Source organism: Enhydra lutris, unplaced genomic scaffold, assembly GCF_002288905.1.
Source record: "Enhydra lutris kenyoni isolate GAN:26980312 unplaced genomic scaffold, ASM228890v2 scaffoldscaffold15, whole genome shotgun sequence".
In the NCBI taxonomy this organism is placed as follows: domain Eukaryota; kingdom Metazoa; phylum Chordata; class Mammalia; order Carnivora; family Mustelidae; genus Enhydra; species Enhydra lutris.
The window spans coordinates 13418817-13436614 of NW_019154099.1; the positions used below are offsets into that span (position 1 = coordinate 13418817).

General features: G+C 32.2%; 1 pseudogene across 1 annotated transcript; it reads left to right on the forward strand.

Annotated features, from left to right (window-relative positions):
• Nucleotides 1–333: 333 nt before the first annotated feature.
• LOC111146986 lies at nt 334–900 on the forward strand (annotated as a pseudogene). The gene has a single exon (XR_002640577.1). The product of XR_002640577.1 is annotated as a 60S ribosomal protein L21 pseudogene (transcript).
• The last annotated feature ends 16898 nt before the right edge of the window (nt 901–17798 follow it).

A 17798-nucleotide genomic window follows, 5' to 3' on the forward strand; every position in this document is an offset into this window, starting at 1 on the left:
CAAATTAGTACATAATTATAATATGTCATTGTCCACGTGTGCATTTATTGCTTTTATTCTTCAAAATAATCTTGGATTCCTTGGTAAATTTACTCAAGTGGATTTGAGGAATAGTTTGCCAAGTAACCTGTTTGGTCTTTTTAAAGAATTACATTGTTATTCTAAATATGTGTGAAGGAAGCTGCCAACCTTAAAGTATTTCTTCTTATAACTGTAGAACAGTCTGTATTTCTTCAATGTATACTGTTACTTGCTATTGTGAATAGGATTACATAAAATTTCAATTTTTGATTATTTGTTTTTGTATAGAACTGACATAAAATTGCATTCACGGGCCGGAACCACCATCTTCCAGTAATTTGCCAAAATGACCAACACAAAGGGAAAGAGGAGAGGTACCCGGTACATGTTCTCTAGGCCTTTTAGAAAACATGGAGTTGTTCCTTTGGCCACATACATGCGAATCTACAAGAAAGGTGATATTGTGGACATCAAGGGAATGGGCACTGTTCAAAACGGAATGCCCCACAAATGTTACCATGGCAAAATTGGAAGAGTCTACAGTGTTACTCAGCATGCTGTTGGTATTGTTGTAAACAAACAAGTTAAGGGCAAGATTCTTGCCAAGAGAATTAATGTCCGCATTGAGCATATTAAACATTCAAAGAGCCGAGATAGCTTCCTGAAGCGTGTAAAGGAAAATGATCAGAAAAAGAAGGAAGCCAAAGAGAAAGGTACTTGGGTACAACTGAAGCGTCAGCCTGCTCCACCCAGAGAAGCACATTTCGTGAGAACCAATGGAAAGGAGCCCAAACTGCTGGAACCCATTCCCTATGAATTCATGGCATGATAAATATAAAGAAAATAAAAGACCTCAAAACTGTAAAAAAAAAAAAAAAATTGCATTCACTTATAGTTTACTTAGAAGCCCCACTGAATTCTCTTATAATTCCTAATCCTGAATTCTAGATTTATCTTGATAGTCAAGGTACATGATAACAAATTTGCAAATAATATCAATTTTGATTATTCCATGTAACTCAGTTTAAAATTTTTTTTTCCCCAAATATGCTGCTAGTGAAGGAATCTAGTCCAGTTGAATAAATCATGACAATATTTAGGGGTTTTATTTTAAAAAGAAAATTTTTAGAATTTACCATTACTATTATAGGTCTTTTTGGAGATTTACTACAATACTATTAGTTGTATGAAAAGTATAATAAATTGATGTAGAATATTATGAAATGCTTTTTGTACATTGAGATGTTTCATGGCCTCTGCTTTCTAAATCTATTACATTAATGACTACATCAATAATTATTCTAAAGTTAATAATTTTTGTATTTCTGAAATAAGCCCAAATTCTTCTTGATTTTTCACACTAAGAACTTTTTAATATTTTAATTTTTATTTACTCTATTGAATAAAATGTTATCAAAATGTGATTTTGAACATTTTTTCTGATTCCTTATAATTTTTAAAACTATTATCAGAAATAAAATTGCCTTCTCTTGAAACTGAGCATTAACCTCTTTAAAAATACTTAAAAGTAGTTCATTTTTTTGGTTTTTTTTTTTTTTTTGGAAGGTGGATAGATTTTAACTGCTCACAATGAAAGTTTTTAAGTGTGTTCAGATTTCAATAAACTATATTATCAGTATTGTTAAGTCACATTTTCCTAGAGAAGTGCCCATATTTAAAGCCATCATGGGAAAGTATTCATTTTTTCTACAGTATCTTTTTTCCCTATTGTTCACTATATCTATATGTCATTTTCCCCTCTTATATTTATTGGGACACTGTTTTTTTCTCTTATTACTATTATTTTTTAAAGATTTTATTTACTTGAGAGAGAGAGAGCACAAGCAGGGGAGAGGGGCAGAAGGAAAGGGAGAAGCAGATTTCAGGCTGGCTGAGCAGGGAGCCTGATGAGGGGCTTGATCCCAGGGTCCTGGTATGACCTGAGCTGAGGGTAGATGCTTAACTGACTGAGCCACCCAGGCATCCCCTGTTTTTTTCTCTTAAATGGTGAGTTTAGTTTCTATCAGATCAGTCTGTTCTAAAAAGGTGGTTTTTTTTGCTTCATTTAATGTATTTTTGTTTTGTTTCCTTCTACTTCTTTTCTTATACTGTGTATGTCCTTCTTTGGGTTTACAATAATTTATTTTATCTTCTTGAATTTTGTGCTCAAGTTGTTTATTTTTAATTTTTTATTTCCCCTTGTTTGAAATGATCTCTAGAATATCCACACTAATTATTATTTTCTTAGCTCTTCCACACAAGTTTTGATATTTAGTAATTTTATTATTATTTTTATGTAAGAATTATCTAATTCCCATTGTATAACTTTAAACTTCAAATTAGTTTTGTCTTTCTTTTTTGAATTTAATATTTTTCAGTTTTTAAAATTTTTTTTGTCACTATGTTTACATATATATGTATATATATATATACAGTTGAGCTAGAATTTTTCAATTTGTCAAATGTTTGTATACTTATTATTTTTGTTTGTTTGATACCACAGTATCAATTACATTTAGAATGAGAATAAAAATACTATTAGTGATTTTGGACATGATTTTTTTCCAATTGATGACCATATATTTATAAGAATTTTTTATCATTATTAAATATATTTATTTACTTATAATATCTTTGTTTAAAGCCAGTATTATTTTATAATGTTATATATTAAAGTTACACAAACTTCATTTTTTTTTCACAAACTTCATTTTGACCTAAATTTTCTAGGTATACATTTCTCTTCTTCCAATATTTTCAGTCTCTATGAATATTATATTTATGAATTTCTCTTAAAGACTCTATTTTATTTTTTTAAGATTTATTTATTTATTTATTTATTTGACAGAGAGCAAGACAGCAAGAGAGGGAGCACAAATAGGGGGAGTGGGAGAGGGAGAAGCAGGTTTCCCGCTGGGTAGGGAGGCCAACACAGGGTTTGATCCCAGGACCCTAGGATCATGACTTGAGCCGAAGGCAGACCCTTAATGACTGAGCCACCCAGGTGCCTCTCTACTTTTATTTTTTAAACATTTAACATTTTTGTTTTTAATCTTGTGACTTAAATCTCTTATCATTTATTTCAATAACTAGTATATTGTGATGTATTTTTTTCAACTTTTGGTACTTTCTACTTACCACATTTCTTTCTATTCTTTTTTTTTTTTTTTTACCATATTTCTTTTGGACCCCAAATCCTTTTTTATTGGATTTACAAAGTTATTTTTATTCCTTTGCTTCTCTTGTGATTAGTCATTCCCATATCATTTTTTAATGTTCAGTGTTCTTTATAGATAACTCTATCAATACTTAGAGCTGCACTTGATTTAACTAAATAAAAAAATTATTCAATACAATACACTAATGCTGAATAACACAACTTTAGAATTGTTAAAACTAGAGAAGCAGATATTATTTTTTAATGGATGTTTACTTAGGCATGCACCTATGTTCACCAGCTTAGTGGCTCCGAACTGTTCTTAATATTTCACTACTTTTTTTCCAGACTATATTATTTTACTCCTGGAGGATATCCTATACTTATAGTAGTTCTTTCACTTAAGTATCTGTCATTGGTTATTAATAATTATGTTGGTTAATTATGTTGGTAAATATTTCTTAGTTCAGTGGTTATATTCCCCCATTCTTTTTTCTTTGGACTTGTGTTTTTCTGTTGAGAAGGTTGATATCAATTGCAGTTTAACACTTAAAGATACTCTGTCTTTTCTCTGTGGTTATTTTTGAGATCTTTTGACATTACGTGCAGAATCTTTACAAAATGTCTAGTTATTTTTATTTATTCCATCCTGAACTTGTTGAATTTATTCATTCAAACAACTGCATCTTCTGACATTTCTAGAGAGTTCCTGGCCAATTTCTGCTTAATTGTAGCATCTTTCTCATTATCTCAAGCCTTTCTTCAAGATACTTATTTTTGATGTGCAATCTATCTTTCACATTGCCATGTTTGTTTGTTTTTTTTTTCTTTCTGTATAATATTATTTGTACATTCTTTAGATCTTTCTAACAATTTACAAGTTTCCTTTTATGTATCTTACTCATCTACTCTACATTTCTATGTCTATACATTAGATCTGAATTGCTTTTACAGTGATTTTTTTGCCTTTTACTATGCATCCTGGGCCTGTTTTAAAATGGAGTATATAGGTTAATGTGGCTGCAAAATCTTATGATTTTGAGTTCCTTCTTCATTTGGTGTTCATTAGTATTTCATTAGTATTTTTACTTGTTTCTTAAGATTCAGTATGCATTGAAAAGTACTCAGTTTTATACAGCATTTCCAAGTGTTTCCATGAGAAAAACTTTTTCCCTAACATTATATCTGAAGTTGTATGTGTGTTTTTTCTTACCAATACAGATGATATATTATTATAATGTTATGAGATATATGTAATCACTAATGGAGTAAAAAATATGCTTATTGGCTTTGTTAGTATATTTTAACTAACCTTTTTTTATTTTAAGGGGGTTAGTGCACAGTACAATGTTATTACTATAAAATGTTGTCTTCAGGCGTGAGGAGATTTTATGGGGTAAAAGAATAGATTGGAAGCTGTTTTGAACACCTAAGGTTAGTATATAGTAACAGATAATCAATTGAAGGAAGTAGGTTTAGATTTATTTTGAGAAAATTTAAAACAAAAGTATTCAGGAGAAAATTAGAAAAGGTCAAATAATGAAATGGTGATTTTTGGTTTGTAGAAGAAAACAATACAAATGAAATCTGAAAACATCTAAATCAAACCTAATCCTCAGGCCATTTATAATACATCATAGAATCCTATTACGGACAAAAATAATAGCTAAATAGCAATGTGATTAATTTTTGTTCCATAAGTGTACTCTTGTTTTCCACAGCTTGCAAAGATGTAAGATTGAAACATTCTTACTTACATATTGATAGACTATAAATTGTTTTCCAGCTGATAGCATTTGAGCTTCCTTTGGGACTTTTCCCATGTGCTGATATAATTTTTAATGTACTGTATTTCTTTACCTTCATTTACTTATTGTTTTGTTCTTCCAAGCTATCTTTCTTAACTTGGTATTATATACATCCAAAAATGGAATTCCCATACTATAGTTCTACTACTTCTGTGAAACTATCTACTATACCAATAATATAATGCTTAAAATTGCATTATAAAATACAGGTTTTCTTTTATATCAGTATGCTTATTTTCCTTCTTTTAGTTGTATTGTGTTTACTAAAAAATAATGAATGATTGGTTTGATTTTTAAAAAATACTCATTTTTTATTTCCTGTTTTGTTGTCTTAAACATTAGAGTGTTTACAAAGTATCTTATTCCAATAAAAATATGAATATTATTTTCATAGTTACTGGAAGAATTAACACTAAAATAGAATTTCTGGGAATAATGTCAAAGTTTTGATTTATCACTATTAGCTGATACAATGATACCATTACTTAGAACATCACTCTTCCAAATAGGACAATTTTAGAACAGAATAAATTAGTAAAGGTTCAACATGCATACATTTATTACATCTATCAAAATGTGATCAACAAAATGAGCAAGATTAAACACTGGGATTTTGTAAAAGATTCTAACTAGAAATAGGTATTTGGTATTTATTTCCCTAATTTCTAACATTTTTTTAAATTTTTTAATCAAATGTATACACTTTAAGGACTGCATTATATTTTTCTGTGGATGATCAGTTCAAGTATATGTCTTTAACATTTCATTGCATGGGTGTAACATCATATATTCTCACTTAATATATTTTCCTAGATGTTTCACTGGGAACAATGAATGCTTTCTTCCGAAGTTTGAAAGACTAGTAAATTTCAGTGACATGACTTTCTGGAAATCATAGAAAAGGGCATTTAAATTTAAAAAATATTAGAGATTTTATTTATTCACTTGAGAGACAGAGAAAGAGCAAGACAGAGAGAGCATGAGCAGAGACAAAGGGAGAGGGAGAAGCAAACTCCCCACTGAGCAGGGATCCCTATGCAGGACTTTCTCCCAGGACCCCAGGATCATCACCTGAGCTGAGGGTAGACGTTTAACTGACTGAGCGACCCAAGACCCCAATTAAAAAAAAAATAAAAAATAAATTTGAACATCGGGAACTAAGATAATATTTCTTATAAGATCATTTTATTACAGATACATGCTAAACAATTTACTTAAAGAGCAAATGAATCATTATGTGTCATGGTTCTAATGCTTTCCTTTCCCATGTATCTTATGTACCTTTTAGTTTTTGTTTAATCACATCTCCAGTCTTCAATGAAAAGTCTGGATTCTAAACTTAATCCAAAGAGTTTGTATTCCTGGGAGCTTTACATAGATTTTCTGTCAGGAGGAAGTGAACCACTGGCCACAGGAGGCAAGCCTAAATTAGTATGTATCCTTAAGGCAAACCTCCTATTCTCCAACTTGCCTGGAGCCAGTGTAATTCTAGTGTCTCACTTAGTAGAACACAATAACTACATTTCATTTTCAGGTGTCTGAATCACTTCAGGAGGGAGATGACTTCCTTTAATGCTTATAACAGAAGGAAGTTCAGATAAAGATAACCATTTTTTTTTTTTTAAGCAAAAACAAACTAACGAACAAAAACCAGCCTAATGCTTTTGGCAAAGTAAATAATTTTTCTCATTCAGGAATCTTACGAGGCTGAATTTCAGAAAATCTTTTTTTTGAAAACTGTAACTGTTGGCCTATATATGTAATGGGAATCATCCAAAAATATTTATAGTATAACCTAGCCAAAAGTAAAAAATTAAAGCAAAGAATGTTACTAAGGTTTTAGGGATTTATTTTAATGCATGACCTCCAAACTTAAAACACCAAACAAATTTGCTTGTTTCTAAATTTCTTTGCTTATGTCTTATGCATAAATTAAAATTTCTGTAGGAGATATGAATTATAAAAACAAATTAGCAGATGATCATTTTCTTACTAAAGCCAAATAAAGGGAAAAGATTAAATCAAATTTAGGGTTAAAAGCCAATGATAATTTTCCTTTGTTTTATAAAATATGATGTTTTAAAGACTTATTTAACTCTTTTTGTATAACCTATTCTGTTATTTTTAGATTTGAATAAGAAGTATAAAGTTCTCTCCTTTTACTGGTCTATTTGGAATAATGAGTCCTTTAAGTATGTGTCTTGAGTAAGATATCAAGTTTTGCAGGTGGATCAACAAAGGTGCAAACAATCTTGAAAATACTTAAGAAACACTAGAAAAAAAATCAAGGTCCACAGTCTCTGCATTGATGATAAGACTAAGCTCTTTCATTTTCACTCCATTTTCCGGCATACCATTCAAAGAGATATTGCCTTTATAAAAGCAGTAATAACCTGGGAAGTTTTCCAGATTCATTTATAAGAAAGCAAAGAGCTCAATTTGAGCTACATTTTGTAGGGCTCTTCATGCTTTCATTATGACCTGAATCTCTTACAAAGGACTCTCTGTACTCTTTGTGTGGGGGGCAAAGGAGCCTTTATTGTGTGCATCCCTTTTTTGCTTTAAATGCATTATTCTGTATTGGGTATGTAGGAAACAATCCAAACCCTTCACATTGCTCTGAGGAAATGCAAGATAGTAACTCAATTTCAGAACAATGTGTTTTGTTTTCTTTCAGATAGAGTTGGTCAGTGTGTACTTGCTAGTTTCCAAACTTAGGTTTCCCTCACATTTCTAAAATTTACATTGTGAAATATACAACAGACATAGTAGAAAATTGTAGAATGTTTATATGTTCATTTGGGATCACAAATGTTACCACAGCTCAATTTAGTTATAATTCTAGGAGATAATTTTGGGTACTACCATCGCTAATGTATTTTCATAACCACATTTGTGTTCCAAAGTTGTTGTGGTGGTTTTTTAATAAAACGCTCTCTTTACTCTTTCACTGTAACTGTATTGTGGTGGTCAACTTGGCTATTAAGATTTATTCGTCCGTTGAAGGGCATCTTGGTTCTTTCCACAGTTTGGCAACCGTGGCCATTGCTGCTATAAACATTGGGGTACAGATGGCCCTTCTTTTCACTACATCTGTATCTTTGGGGTAAATACCCAGTAGTGCAATTGCAGGGTCATAGGGAAGTTCTCTTTTTAATTTCTTGAGGAATCTACACATTGTTCTCCAAAGAGGCTGCACCAACTTGCATTCCCACCAACAGTGTAAGAGGGTTCCCCTTTCTCCATATCCCCTCCAACACATGTTGTTTCCTGTCTTGCTAATTTTGGCCATTTTAACTAGTGTAAGGTGATATGTCAATGTGGTTTTAATTTGAATCTCCCTGATGGCTAGTGATGATGAACATTTTTTCATGTGTCTGATAGCCATTTGTATGTCTTCGTTGGAGAAGTGTCTGTTCATATCTTCTGCCCATTTTTTGATATGATTATCTGTTTTGTGTGTGTTGAGTTTGAGGAGTTCTCATCTTTCTTATTTGAAAGCAATCTATCCTTAAAAATCCTGTCACTATAGTTTTCTACTTATTTAATATTTTATCGCCATTCTGATAGCATTCCCTATATCTAAGAATAGTGGAGAAAAAGAATAGTAACCGCTAGGTGTATTCTTAAACGAGTCTGGTCATATCCATAAAATCCTTCATAAACAGTGATCCAAATAGCTAACAGCAGAATGACTGATATTTGCAAGCAACATAATTTATTCATTTTCCTATTCTTTTATTGTGCCTTTCAAATCAATTTTTTCATCTTGTAGTATTAGGTACTGTGCTTATTATTCTTATTATCTCATTGACTTGTCACAAAAATTAATACTATAGATTAATATAAAAATATAAAAATCTTAAAAACATTTTTAAGCCACAATTGAATTGATACTGTACAACACACACTTCTAAAATTACTATGTCTATGGTTCTATGTATAGCACTTAAAGTGTTGCAGGATTTCTCTGCCTTTAATGCCATGATTCTTGGTCATGCTGCTTTGAAGAAGGAATAGTTAGACCAGAAGAAGGGAAGAGTGGTGGGTAGCAAAGCAAAGTTCAATGAGCAAGAGTACGAACCTCCCAAAGAGGGAGGGGATCCAACAGGGTTGCCCTTGGGGTTTCTAAGTTTAGAGGTTTTTATGAGCTCTTTTGTGGAACTATCTTAAGCCATCAGGATGTGCAGAGTGGTGCCATTCAGGACTTCGGTCATGTATCTGTCTACCTATTAGGTTAATGTCTACATGCTGATGTTCTTTTTTGCTGACATCTGGGTGCTTATGCCTTAACTGCCCCGTGCCCATGATAGTGACAAATACCTTGTGGTTAACTGTCTTATTTTAGGACATTTTGTAGAGGTCATTTCTGCAAAGGCTGCAAAACAGAATGCTAGTGTGATCCTGTCTAAGTTGTAAAGGAGGATGTTAGTGCTGTTTTATCTCAGCTGTCCTGACTCCGTATTTTCTTGCTGGGGACCCTGGCCCTGACTATCTACCTGTACAACCAACTCCTAACAAAAGCAAGTGATTTTATGCAAAGATTCTATTCTGGGTTTCCTGTTCATTGAACTAAAGATCTTTCAAGTAAGTTAGATTCACACAATATTATTTAATAGCATATATATATATATATATATATATATATATATATATATAATTATATATATGAATATATATAAATATTATTAATATTGTACATTATATATTATATATACAAATAATAATCTAATTCAATTCTTATAATTAGCAATTTTTTAGTAATTCTTCATATGCCATGTTGCTGTCCAGAATGCTGTTTGTGATAGTTCTGAGACAGGAAAGCCCATAAAAGACAGAAGTACCCCATAAAAACCTATTTTTTGTTCCTTTTCCTGCTTCTACTCTTGCTAGGACCTGCACTCCCATCCCACATTACACATGCCTCAGAATGCAAATAATCTGTGTTCTCTTTGTAAGAGACAAGGAGGTAATGATTTCTATAGAATAGATTATATCTAAGGAAGGACAAGGTAAGAATGATCAGATGTAGCTCTCATATGTATAGTCCAGATCAACAGAGCTAGATAACTTGAGGCCAAGACCCCTGGCAGTGAGGAATATCACCTGGACTCTTATCTTTGTTCTGACCAGTTCCTGGATATGTAAGGGGACATGTACCGCAGACCATGATCCTCAATAAAAACCCTCTGACCCCAAGCAAGGATGAACTCATGCTCCTTTCCTTTCTGAGTCTCTCAGATGCTCCATTTGTATTTGCTCTTTCTGTATCTTCAATAAACTCTACTCTCACTTCCTGCTGGCTCATGTTTGATTCCCATCTTGCATGAAGCCAAGGACCCTCTTGGTTGGTCCTGTTGGTCCCCCTTTGGATCCTCAGACCCAGCCTGCCTGCATCAGTTTCAGATGAAAAGCCAGCCTTCAATAAAAAAATACAGGGTGAACAACATGTCCTCATGAAGAATTGATCCCTTTACTACTTTGTAGTATTTCTCTTTACACACGATAGTTTTCTTTATTTTGAAGTCTGTTCTGTCTGAAATTAATGAAGTTACTCCAGCATCTTTTGATTGGCATTAGTATGGTATATCTATTACAATAATACCAAAAAGTAGTTACATATATATCTAACAAAATATGTGCAGGATTTCTGTGGAGAAAAAAAAAATTTACACTGATAAATATATGAAAAAGAATCTAAACACATGAAGAGTCATTCCATGTTCATAGATAGAAGGACTCAATGTTTTAAAGATGGCAATCATTACTAAATTGATTTATAGATCTAAAATAATCCCAGTGAAAATCCAAGCAAGCTGTATTATAGATACACAAACTAATTCTAAAATTTGTATGGAAAAACAGGACCTCCCAAATAACTAACAAAATACTGAAGTGATGGAACATTTGAGAACTGATGCTACCCTATTTCTAGACTTAATTTAAATCATTGTAATCAAGATATCATGATATTAGGGAAAGAATGGACACATCAATAAATGGAACAGATAGTAGCTTATAAATGGAATCATGCCAATGTAGTAAACTGATCTTTGACAAAGGAGTAAAGGAAATACAATGGAGAAATGACAGTTTTTTTCAACAAATGATGCTAAAAAAAATTAGACCTCACAAGCCAAAAATCTTATCTGGAGACACATGAAAGATCTCACACCTTTCACAAAAAATAAACCAAATACATTGTAATATGAAATATAAAACAATACTATAAAACTCCAAGAAAAAACCTAGGCAAAAAAATCTATGTGACTTTTGATTTGGTGATGTGTTTTAGATATGAAACCAATGTTACAATTTATGAAAGAGAAAATTAACTTGAGAATTTATTGAAATTGAAATTTTTGCTCTGCTGTAAACCTCCTAAAACAATGAAAGGACTAGTCACTGACTGGGAGAAAAAATATATATATACACATGATAATACACACACACACATATTTCCTTGCTCTGTCAAATGAGCGAGACTAAAAGAAATGATACCCTGATAGCAAGAACACAACTAGACCTGGAATCTTGGTTCAACTGCCATTTTCCTATAAGAGTACAGGAAATTTTAGTAATTCTTTGTAATTCGGTAATTCTCTGCTTAGAGAAATTGCTGATTCTGGGTCTAGGACAGGGTATGTACAACATACAAGATAAGCTGGAACATCTTGAAATGCTATAAAAGACAAAAACAAAACCCCAAACCCCAACACATTGATGGGATTGTCAAAAGAGTACAGGAGCCAACTGAGAGTTTTTCATGGTCAAATCTATAAAAATTTGGGCAATAAAGTAAATAAAATAATGTGGTCTTGTAATTAAATTTAAGATAAATATCCATTACTCTATACTGATATAAATAAGTGGCTGGATAAATTAATAATCATGAGATGACAAATTATTTTAAATAATTTATGTAGAGACTTGGCCCTTAAGGAATAGAATCATAATTCCTCACTCTCTTAAGTACAGACTATTCACAGCAATTCCAGTTCAAAGAACACTGTATAGACAGTAGGGGTGGAGGTTGAGAAGAATGACTTTACAGTGGAGAAAACTGACAAACATTGTCAGCTAGGTGCTGAACATCAATGGTGGTAAATCCTATGGATAGTATAGGCCTTTGATATCATGTGATGAGATTGACAGCTTAAGTCTGTTGTCTTTCTCCACAAAATCAATAACCCCAATCTAATGCAATCCTGAAAAAAAAAAATTAGGGAGTCCTAATTGGAAAGACATTCTACAAAATATTTGTCCAATGCTCCTTAAAACTGTAAATGTCATCAAAGCAAACAAAGTCTGAAAGACTGCCATAGCCAAGGAGACATGATACATAAATGTAATGTAATTATCCTCAATGCAATCCTGGAACACAAAAAGGACATTGGCAAAAACTATAATATATGGACTTTAGTTAATAATAATAAACCAATATTAGTTCATTAACTGTGACACATGTACCACAGTCCTATAACTTGTAAATAATATAGATAACTGGGTGTGGATATTTGGGAACTCTTTGTATAATCTTGTCAACTTTAAATCTAAAGTTGTTCTGATAAAAAGTCTACATAATAAAAACTCATATAAAAATATTTTGATAATTTGAAAGGATAAGAAATTATCTGACTTTTCTTTAACCTAAGTCATATTAAAACTAAAAAGAAAGTTATAAATAGGTGAACTCCCTTACCATCCTCTTTGTTTTTTCAAAAACAATTGAAGAAATTGAAATTGAAAGTTCAAAATTGAACTTTCCTTTAATATTTTTGCTCAGAAGTAGAACTTAAAACAGATGTAAAATTTTCATTATTAAAGTGTCTTCTTTAACTAGTTTATCAGCCTGGGAAAACTCTCCAAAAGTGGTGACACCCAAAACATTTCACATCTAAAAACTATGTTGGATACCAAGTTTATCTAATAGCATTATCTTAAGTTGTTCATTCTTGCATCTCTTAAATGTACTTAATAGACATTGAGCAATGGGAAAAATCAAATCACTAATGTGGCTGATATTCAAAGATGAGAAAGAAAATTATCAGGCCTCTAAACTTCCACAATCCAACAAAACTTTACTTACTTGGTAAGATAATAAAATTATGACAATATTTACCCACATCACTGTTTCATGTAAGAAAGTTTTGAAATATAAATGATACATGAACATAGAATAAATTCTGCTTAAGTAAATATCTTAATGACTTACATATTACTCATTGCAGTAAAGTGAGTGGGAATCACTTTTTTCTTTAAACACTGCCCTGTTAATGAAACAAAATAAAACATTTAAAATTTGTTTTGTAAGGCTCCTGTACTTAATGGAAAGGCAAAGAAAGTGTGCATAATCTGTGTGTAATGCCTGAAGAAAAAAATAAAACATCAAATCTTTAAAGATTTCAGATCTTGATTAACCACTCAAAGTAAATGCAATTTTTTGAAACCCTGCCCTTTATTAAAAATTAAAATACACACGCACATAGAAAGTATGTGCTCACTATAAATAGAAAATAATTTACAAGGTACTGAGAATAAGTGAATTTGAAAATGCAGTGTCTGATGAGTTTTGTTATAATCTTTTATGAAATTATTTATGTAGTACTCTTTAAATCATCCAGTCCATCTTCTAGTAAAAGGGTAACATAATATATGGATACACTATTTTTGGTATTTTGAAGCAACTGGTGAATGCATGAAAAGACCTCTGCTAGTTTTATCACTCTGAACCATAGGTGTTTTATTGAGAATTAGAGCAGTCACAGTTCCTAGTTAAGTTTATAATATCTTAACTGTAAATAAATGTAAATGCTCTAAGTATTATAGGTCCAAAAGAGATTCTATCATTGTGGATATAATTAAGTTTTAAAAATAAACAATATGGATGGGAAATTTCTTATCCTCAATCACCTTACCTTTAACAGAAGACCAATTATTTCATAAAATATCTTCATTCAGATCACTAGTATGGCATGTAAGTAAGTAACAAAGAGATGCTTAGAAGAAAATACTATTCTCAAACTGGCATTTTTTTTTAAGATTTTATTTATTTGAGAGACAGAAGGAGAGCAAGCAGGAATGGGGGAAGGGAAGGGGCAGAGGCAGATCCCCCACCTTGAGCAGGGAGCCCAAGTGGAACACAATCCTAGGAACCTGGGATCATGACTTGAGCTGAAGGCAGACACTTAATGTCTGAGCCACCCAGGCAACCCTCAAACTGGCAATTTCTTTCATGAATCTCCCAAAACAGAAAAATACTAAAAAATAATGCTATTAATTTTATGATGGGTTTGTTGACTAATAATAATTGGGGGGCGCCTGGATGACTCAGTGGGTTAAGCCTCTGCCGTCAGCTCAGGTCATGATCTCAGGGTCCCGGGATCGAGCCCCGCATAGGGCTCTCTGCTCAGCAGGGAACCTGCTTCCCCCTCTCTCTCTGCCTGCCTCTCTGCCTACTTGTAATCTCTGTCTGTCAAATACATAAATAAAATATTTTTTAAAAATAATCGGTATTAAATATGCATTTTGTTTCTCCTAGTTTCTCAATTAGTTTCTCTTAGTTTCTCAAGTGAAGAACTTCATAGAACATTTTCATGAGCAGATTTGCATGAGCGAAGTTAGTGTTCTTATTTTTGGAATGTAAGCTCTGGAACTTCACTTCTAACAAACTAATTTGATCATCCTCATTAATTTTATTGATTTATTTCCTTATTTAATTCATGAAACATGGAATACATGGCAGAAATTTCACACTAATACATATTAAACATGGAATATTTTGAAAATTTGATACAATAAATGCATTAGGATAACAAAGAAATATCCTTACTTGACAGGCAAGTTTGAGCAGCCATTCTATTACTGAGAGTAAAAAAAAAAAACAAAAAACAAAAAACAAAAAACAAAAAAACAAAGACAAAAATGAGAGAGAAGAAGAAAGGAAGAGATAAAAGAAGAAAGAATGAGGTAAAGATAAGGAGAAAGAGACTTTGTGGAGAAGGGAGTCGGTATGAATTTCCCAAATAGAAACTTACATTTTGATGAAGCCTTTAAAACTCTATTAATATTTTTTTACAGATAGAAGATACCATTTGTAAGACATTTATTATAGAGAGATGTTACCGCTTGCAAGAAAGAGCTGCAACAACAAACACACACTATCATTGAGTTAATCCACCTAACTGATTCAAGTGATTTTTGGATTATATACTTTTACAAAAAGAAAGTAAATTGAAATGAAGCAAATTAAGTATACCAAAATTAAAGCATAACAAATGATTCCTCAATAAAATATGATGAAAAAATAATTGTCATTCATTTAATAGTTCTAAAAGTTTTTAAAAACTTGGGATCTTGATAAATACAAGTGTTTAATGAAAGACCTGAGGTATTGATAAACCAAAGAGGAGAGGTGAGCATTTATAAAACTACCTCTAGGAACTCAACTTCAAAAACATCTGAATTACTAAAACCATTACTCTTGTTGAAGATGAAATTTCAAGGGAAAGGGAAGAGATTCAGTAGCTTGATAATAACCCAACATTCAAAATAACCAACCTTCAGATAAACTTATATAAACATGTATATGAGTTTATAATGCTTGTAAAGTTCAATTAAACACTGTGATTCTTTGTATCACTAAGAATTCTTAAACATAAGTGGGGTGCTCTTACTGGTTGACATGAAACTTCTCATGAAAATAGAGTTCATATGTAACAGAAGGGATGCCTGGGGGGGCTCAGTCAGTTAATCATCTGCCTTCAGCTCAGGTTATGATCCCAGGGTGGGGGGATTGAGTCCTGTGTTAGACTCCCTGCTCAAAAGGGAGCCTGCTTCTCCCTCTGCCTGCTGCTCCCCTGCTTATGCTCTCTCTGTCTGACAAATAAATTAAAATCTTTAAAAAAATAAGAAAGTTACAATAGTAAAATGTATCATCTATGAGAATTTCTGGTTATTAGTGGATTTTCTGTGAATGTATATGCTTGTTTGCTCACTCAAATTTAGTATTTCGTTCTTTATATATCTGGAGAGCTTTGGTATATCTTCCAAAAAAGATCTTTGTAAACTTCATTTTAAATATTTTTAAACATTTCTTGTTTTCATTTCTTGTTTCTCTTATTTTTTTTATTTTTTATTTTTATTTATTTTTATTTTTTTATAAACATATAATGTATTATTAGCCCCAGGGGTACAGGTCTGTGAATTGCCAGGTTTACACAGTCCACAGCACTCACCATAGCACATACCTTCCCCAATGTCCATAATCCCACCACCCTCTCCCTACCCCTCTCCCTCCAGCAGCCCTCAGTTTGTTTTGTGAGATTAAGAGTCTCTTATGGTTTGTCTCCCTCCCAATCCCATCTTGTTTCATTTATTCTTTTCCTACCTCCCAAACAAATCTTGCTATCTTCTCTAAAGCTGGAATGTTGTATTACAAGATTTCAGAAGCTAGGACCATCTTGTGAATGCCAGAACTATGGCAAGGGTTGCTCTGCTGAAAGGATGGTTTGGTGGAAGCTGGAATAATGGAGAAGTAGGAAGTAGGGCCAACTTACCATTAGGTTCAGTAGGCATGGTGTGTGGGGCTCACAATCTTTTGGGCCCATGGAAATGGAATATATCTTATCTTGTCTTACATATATTGAATATAGGGATTATTTTATATTTTGTCATCTATCTGTCACCTGAAAGAGTTCAGGCAGATTTAGGAGTCTAATATTCTTTGATTTATGCAAGTCCACATAAATGTTTCTATCCAAGTCTTAACATTATATAGTTTCCAAATTAATATCTATATGCTAGTAAGCCTGAAGAAACTTGGAGTTATAAAATATATGTATGTATGGGCTTTCTTATGACTATATAAATACAATTCAAAGTAACAAGTAAAGGAATGTTATTTTGTTGATAATATTTCACAGCAAAAAAATATTGTGTGATTTATAATTAGATAATAAACAGTACAAACAGTTTTGTGAACCTTTTTTCCCCACTGGAAAGCAGAGTTATTTTAACACTTACTTTATAGGTTTATATTTTAGCAAAATAGCATGAAACTACATTTAATAAACAGACCATCCATCTAAACAGGAGAAATATTAGTTTTTATTTTGGAGGATGACAAAAATGTAGACACACTGCTTCAAGAGAACATAATAGTTCTACTTTCATATATAAGTACTGATGATTTATGCATTTGCTTCTAAGACAAAGTTGTTGGGGCTTCTGGGTGGCTCAGATGGTTAAGTGTCTGCCTTCTGGTCAGGTCATGATCCCAGGGTCCTGGGATTAAGCCCCACATTGGGCTCTGGCTCTTCGGGGAATCTACCTCTCCCTTTGCTTCTTCCCCCAACTCATTCTCTCGCTCTCTCTCATATTAATAAATAAAATCTTAAAAAAAAAAAATGAGAACCAGAACTGTCTTTGAAAAAAAAAAAAAAAAAAAAAAAAGAACTAAAAGATAAATTTAAAAAAAAAAAAAAAAAAGACAAAGTTGTTAGGGATAAACTTATATGCATTCATTTGCATACTCCACATGGTTGCACTATAACCCTGTTTGGTTAATATACAAAATTTTAAAATAAGTTCATGCTTTTTTGGTCACTACAGAAGGTTTTATTTATTTTTATCTCAGATAATTATGATTTCTGAATGTTGAACTGTTACCAGTATGAGAGTCTGATTTATGTCAATGAAGGTCTTGATCCCTGGATTCCCCAGGAAAAGATTTACGTGGGGATCCACGCTAGAATAAAGACAGCCAGAAGGAAAGTAGTAAGCACAAAAAAGTTTATTAAAGCAGAAGTACA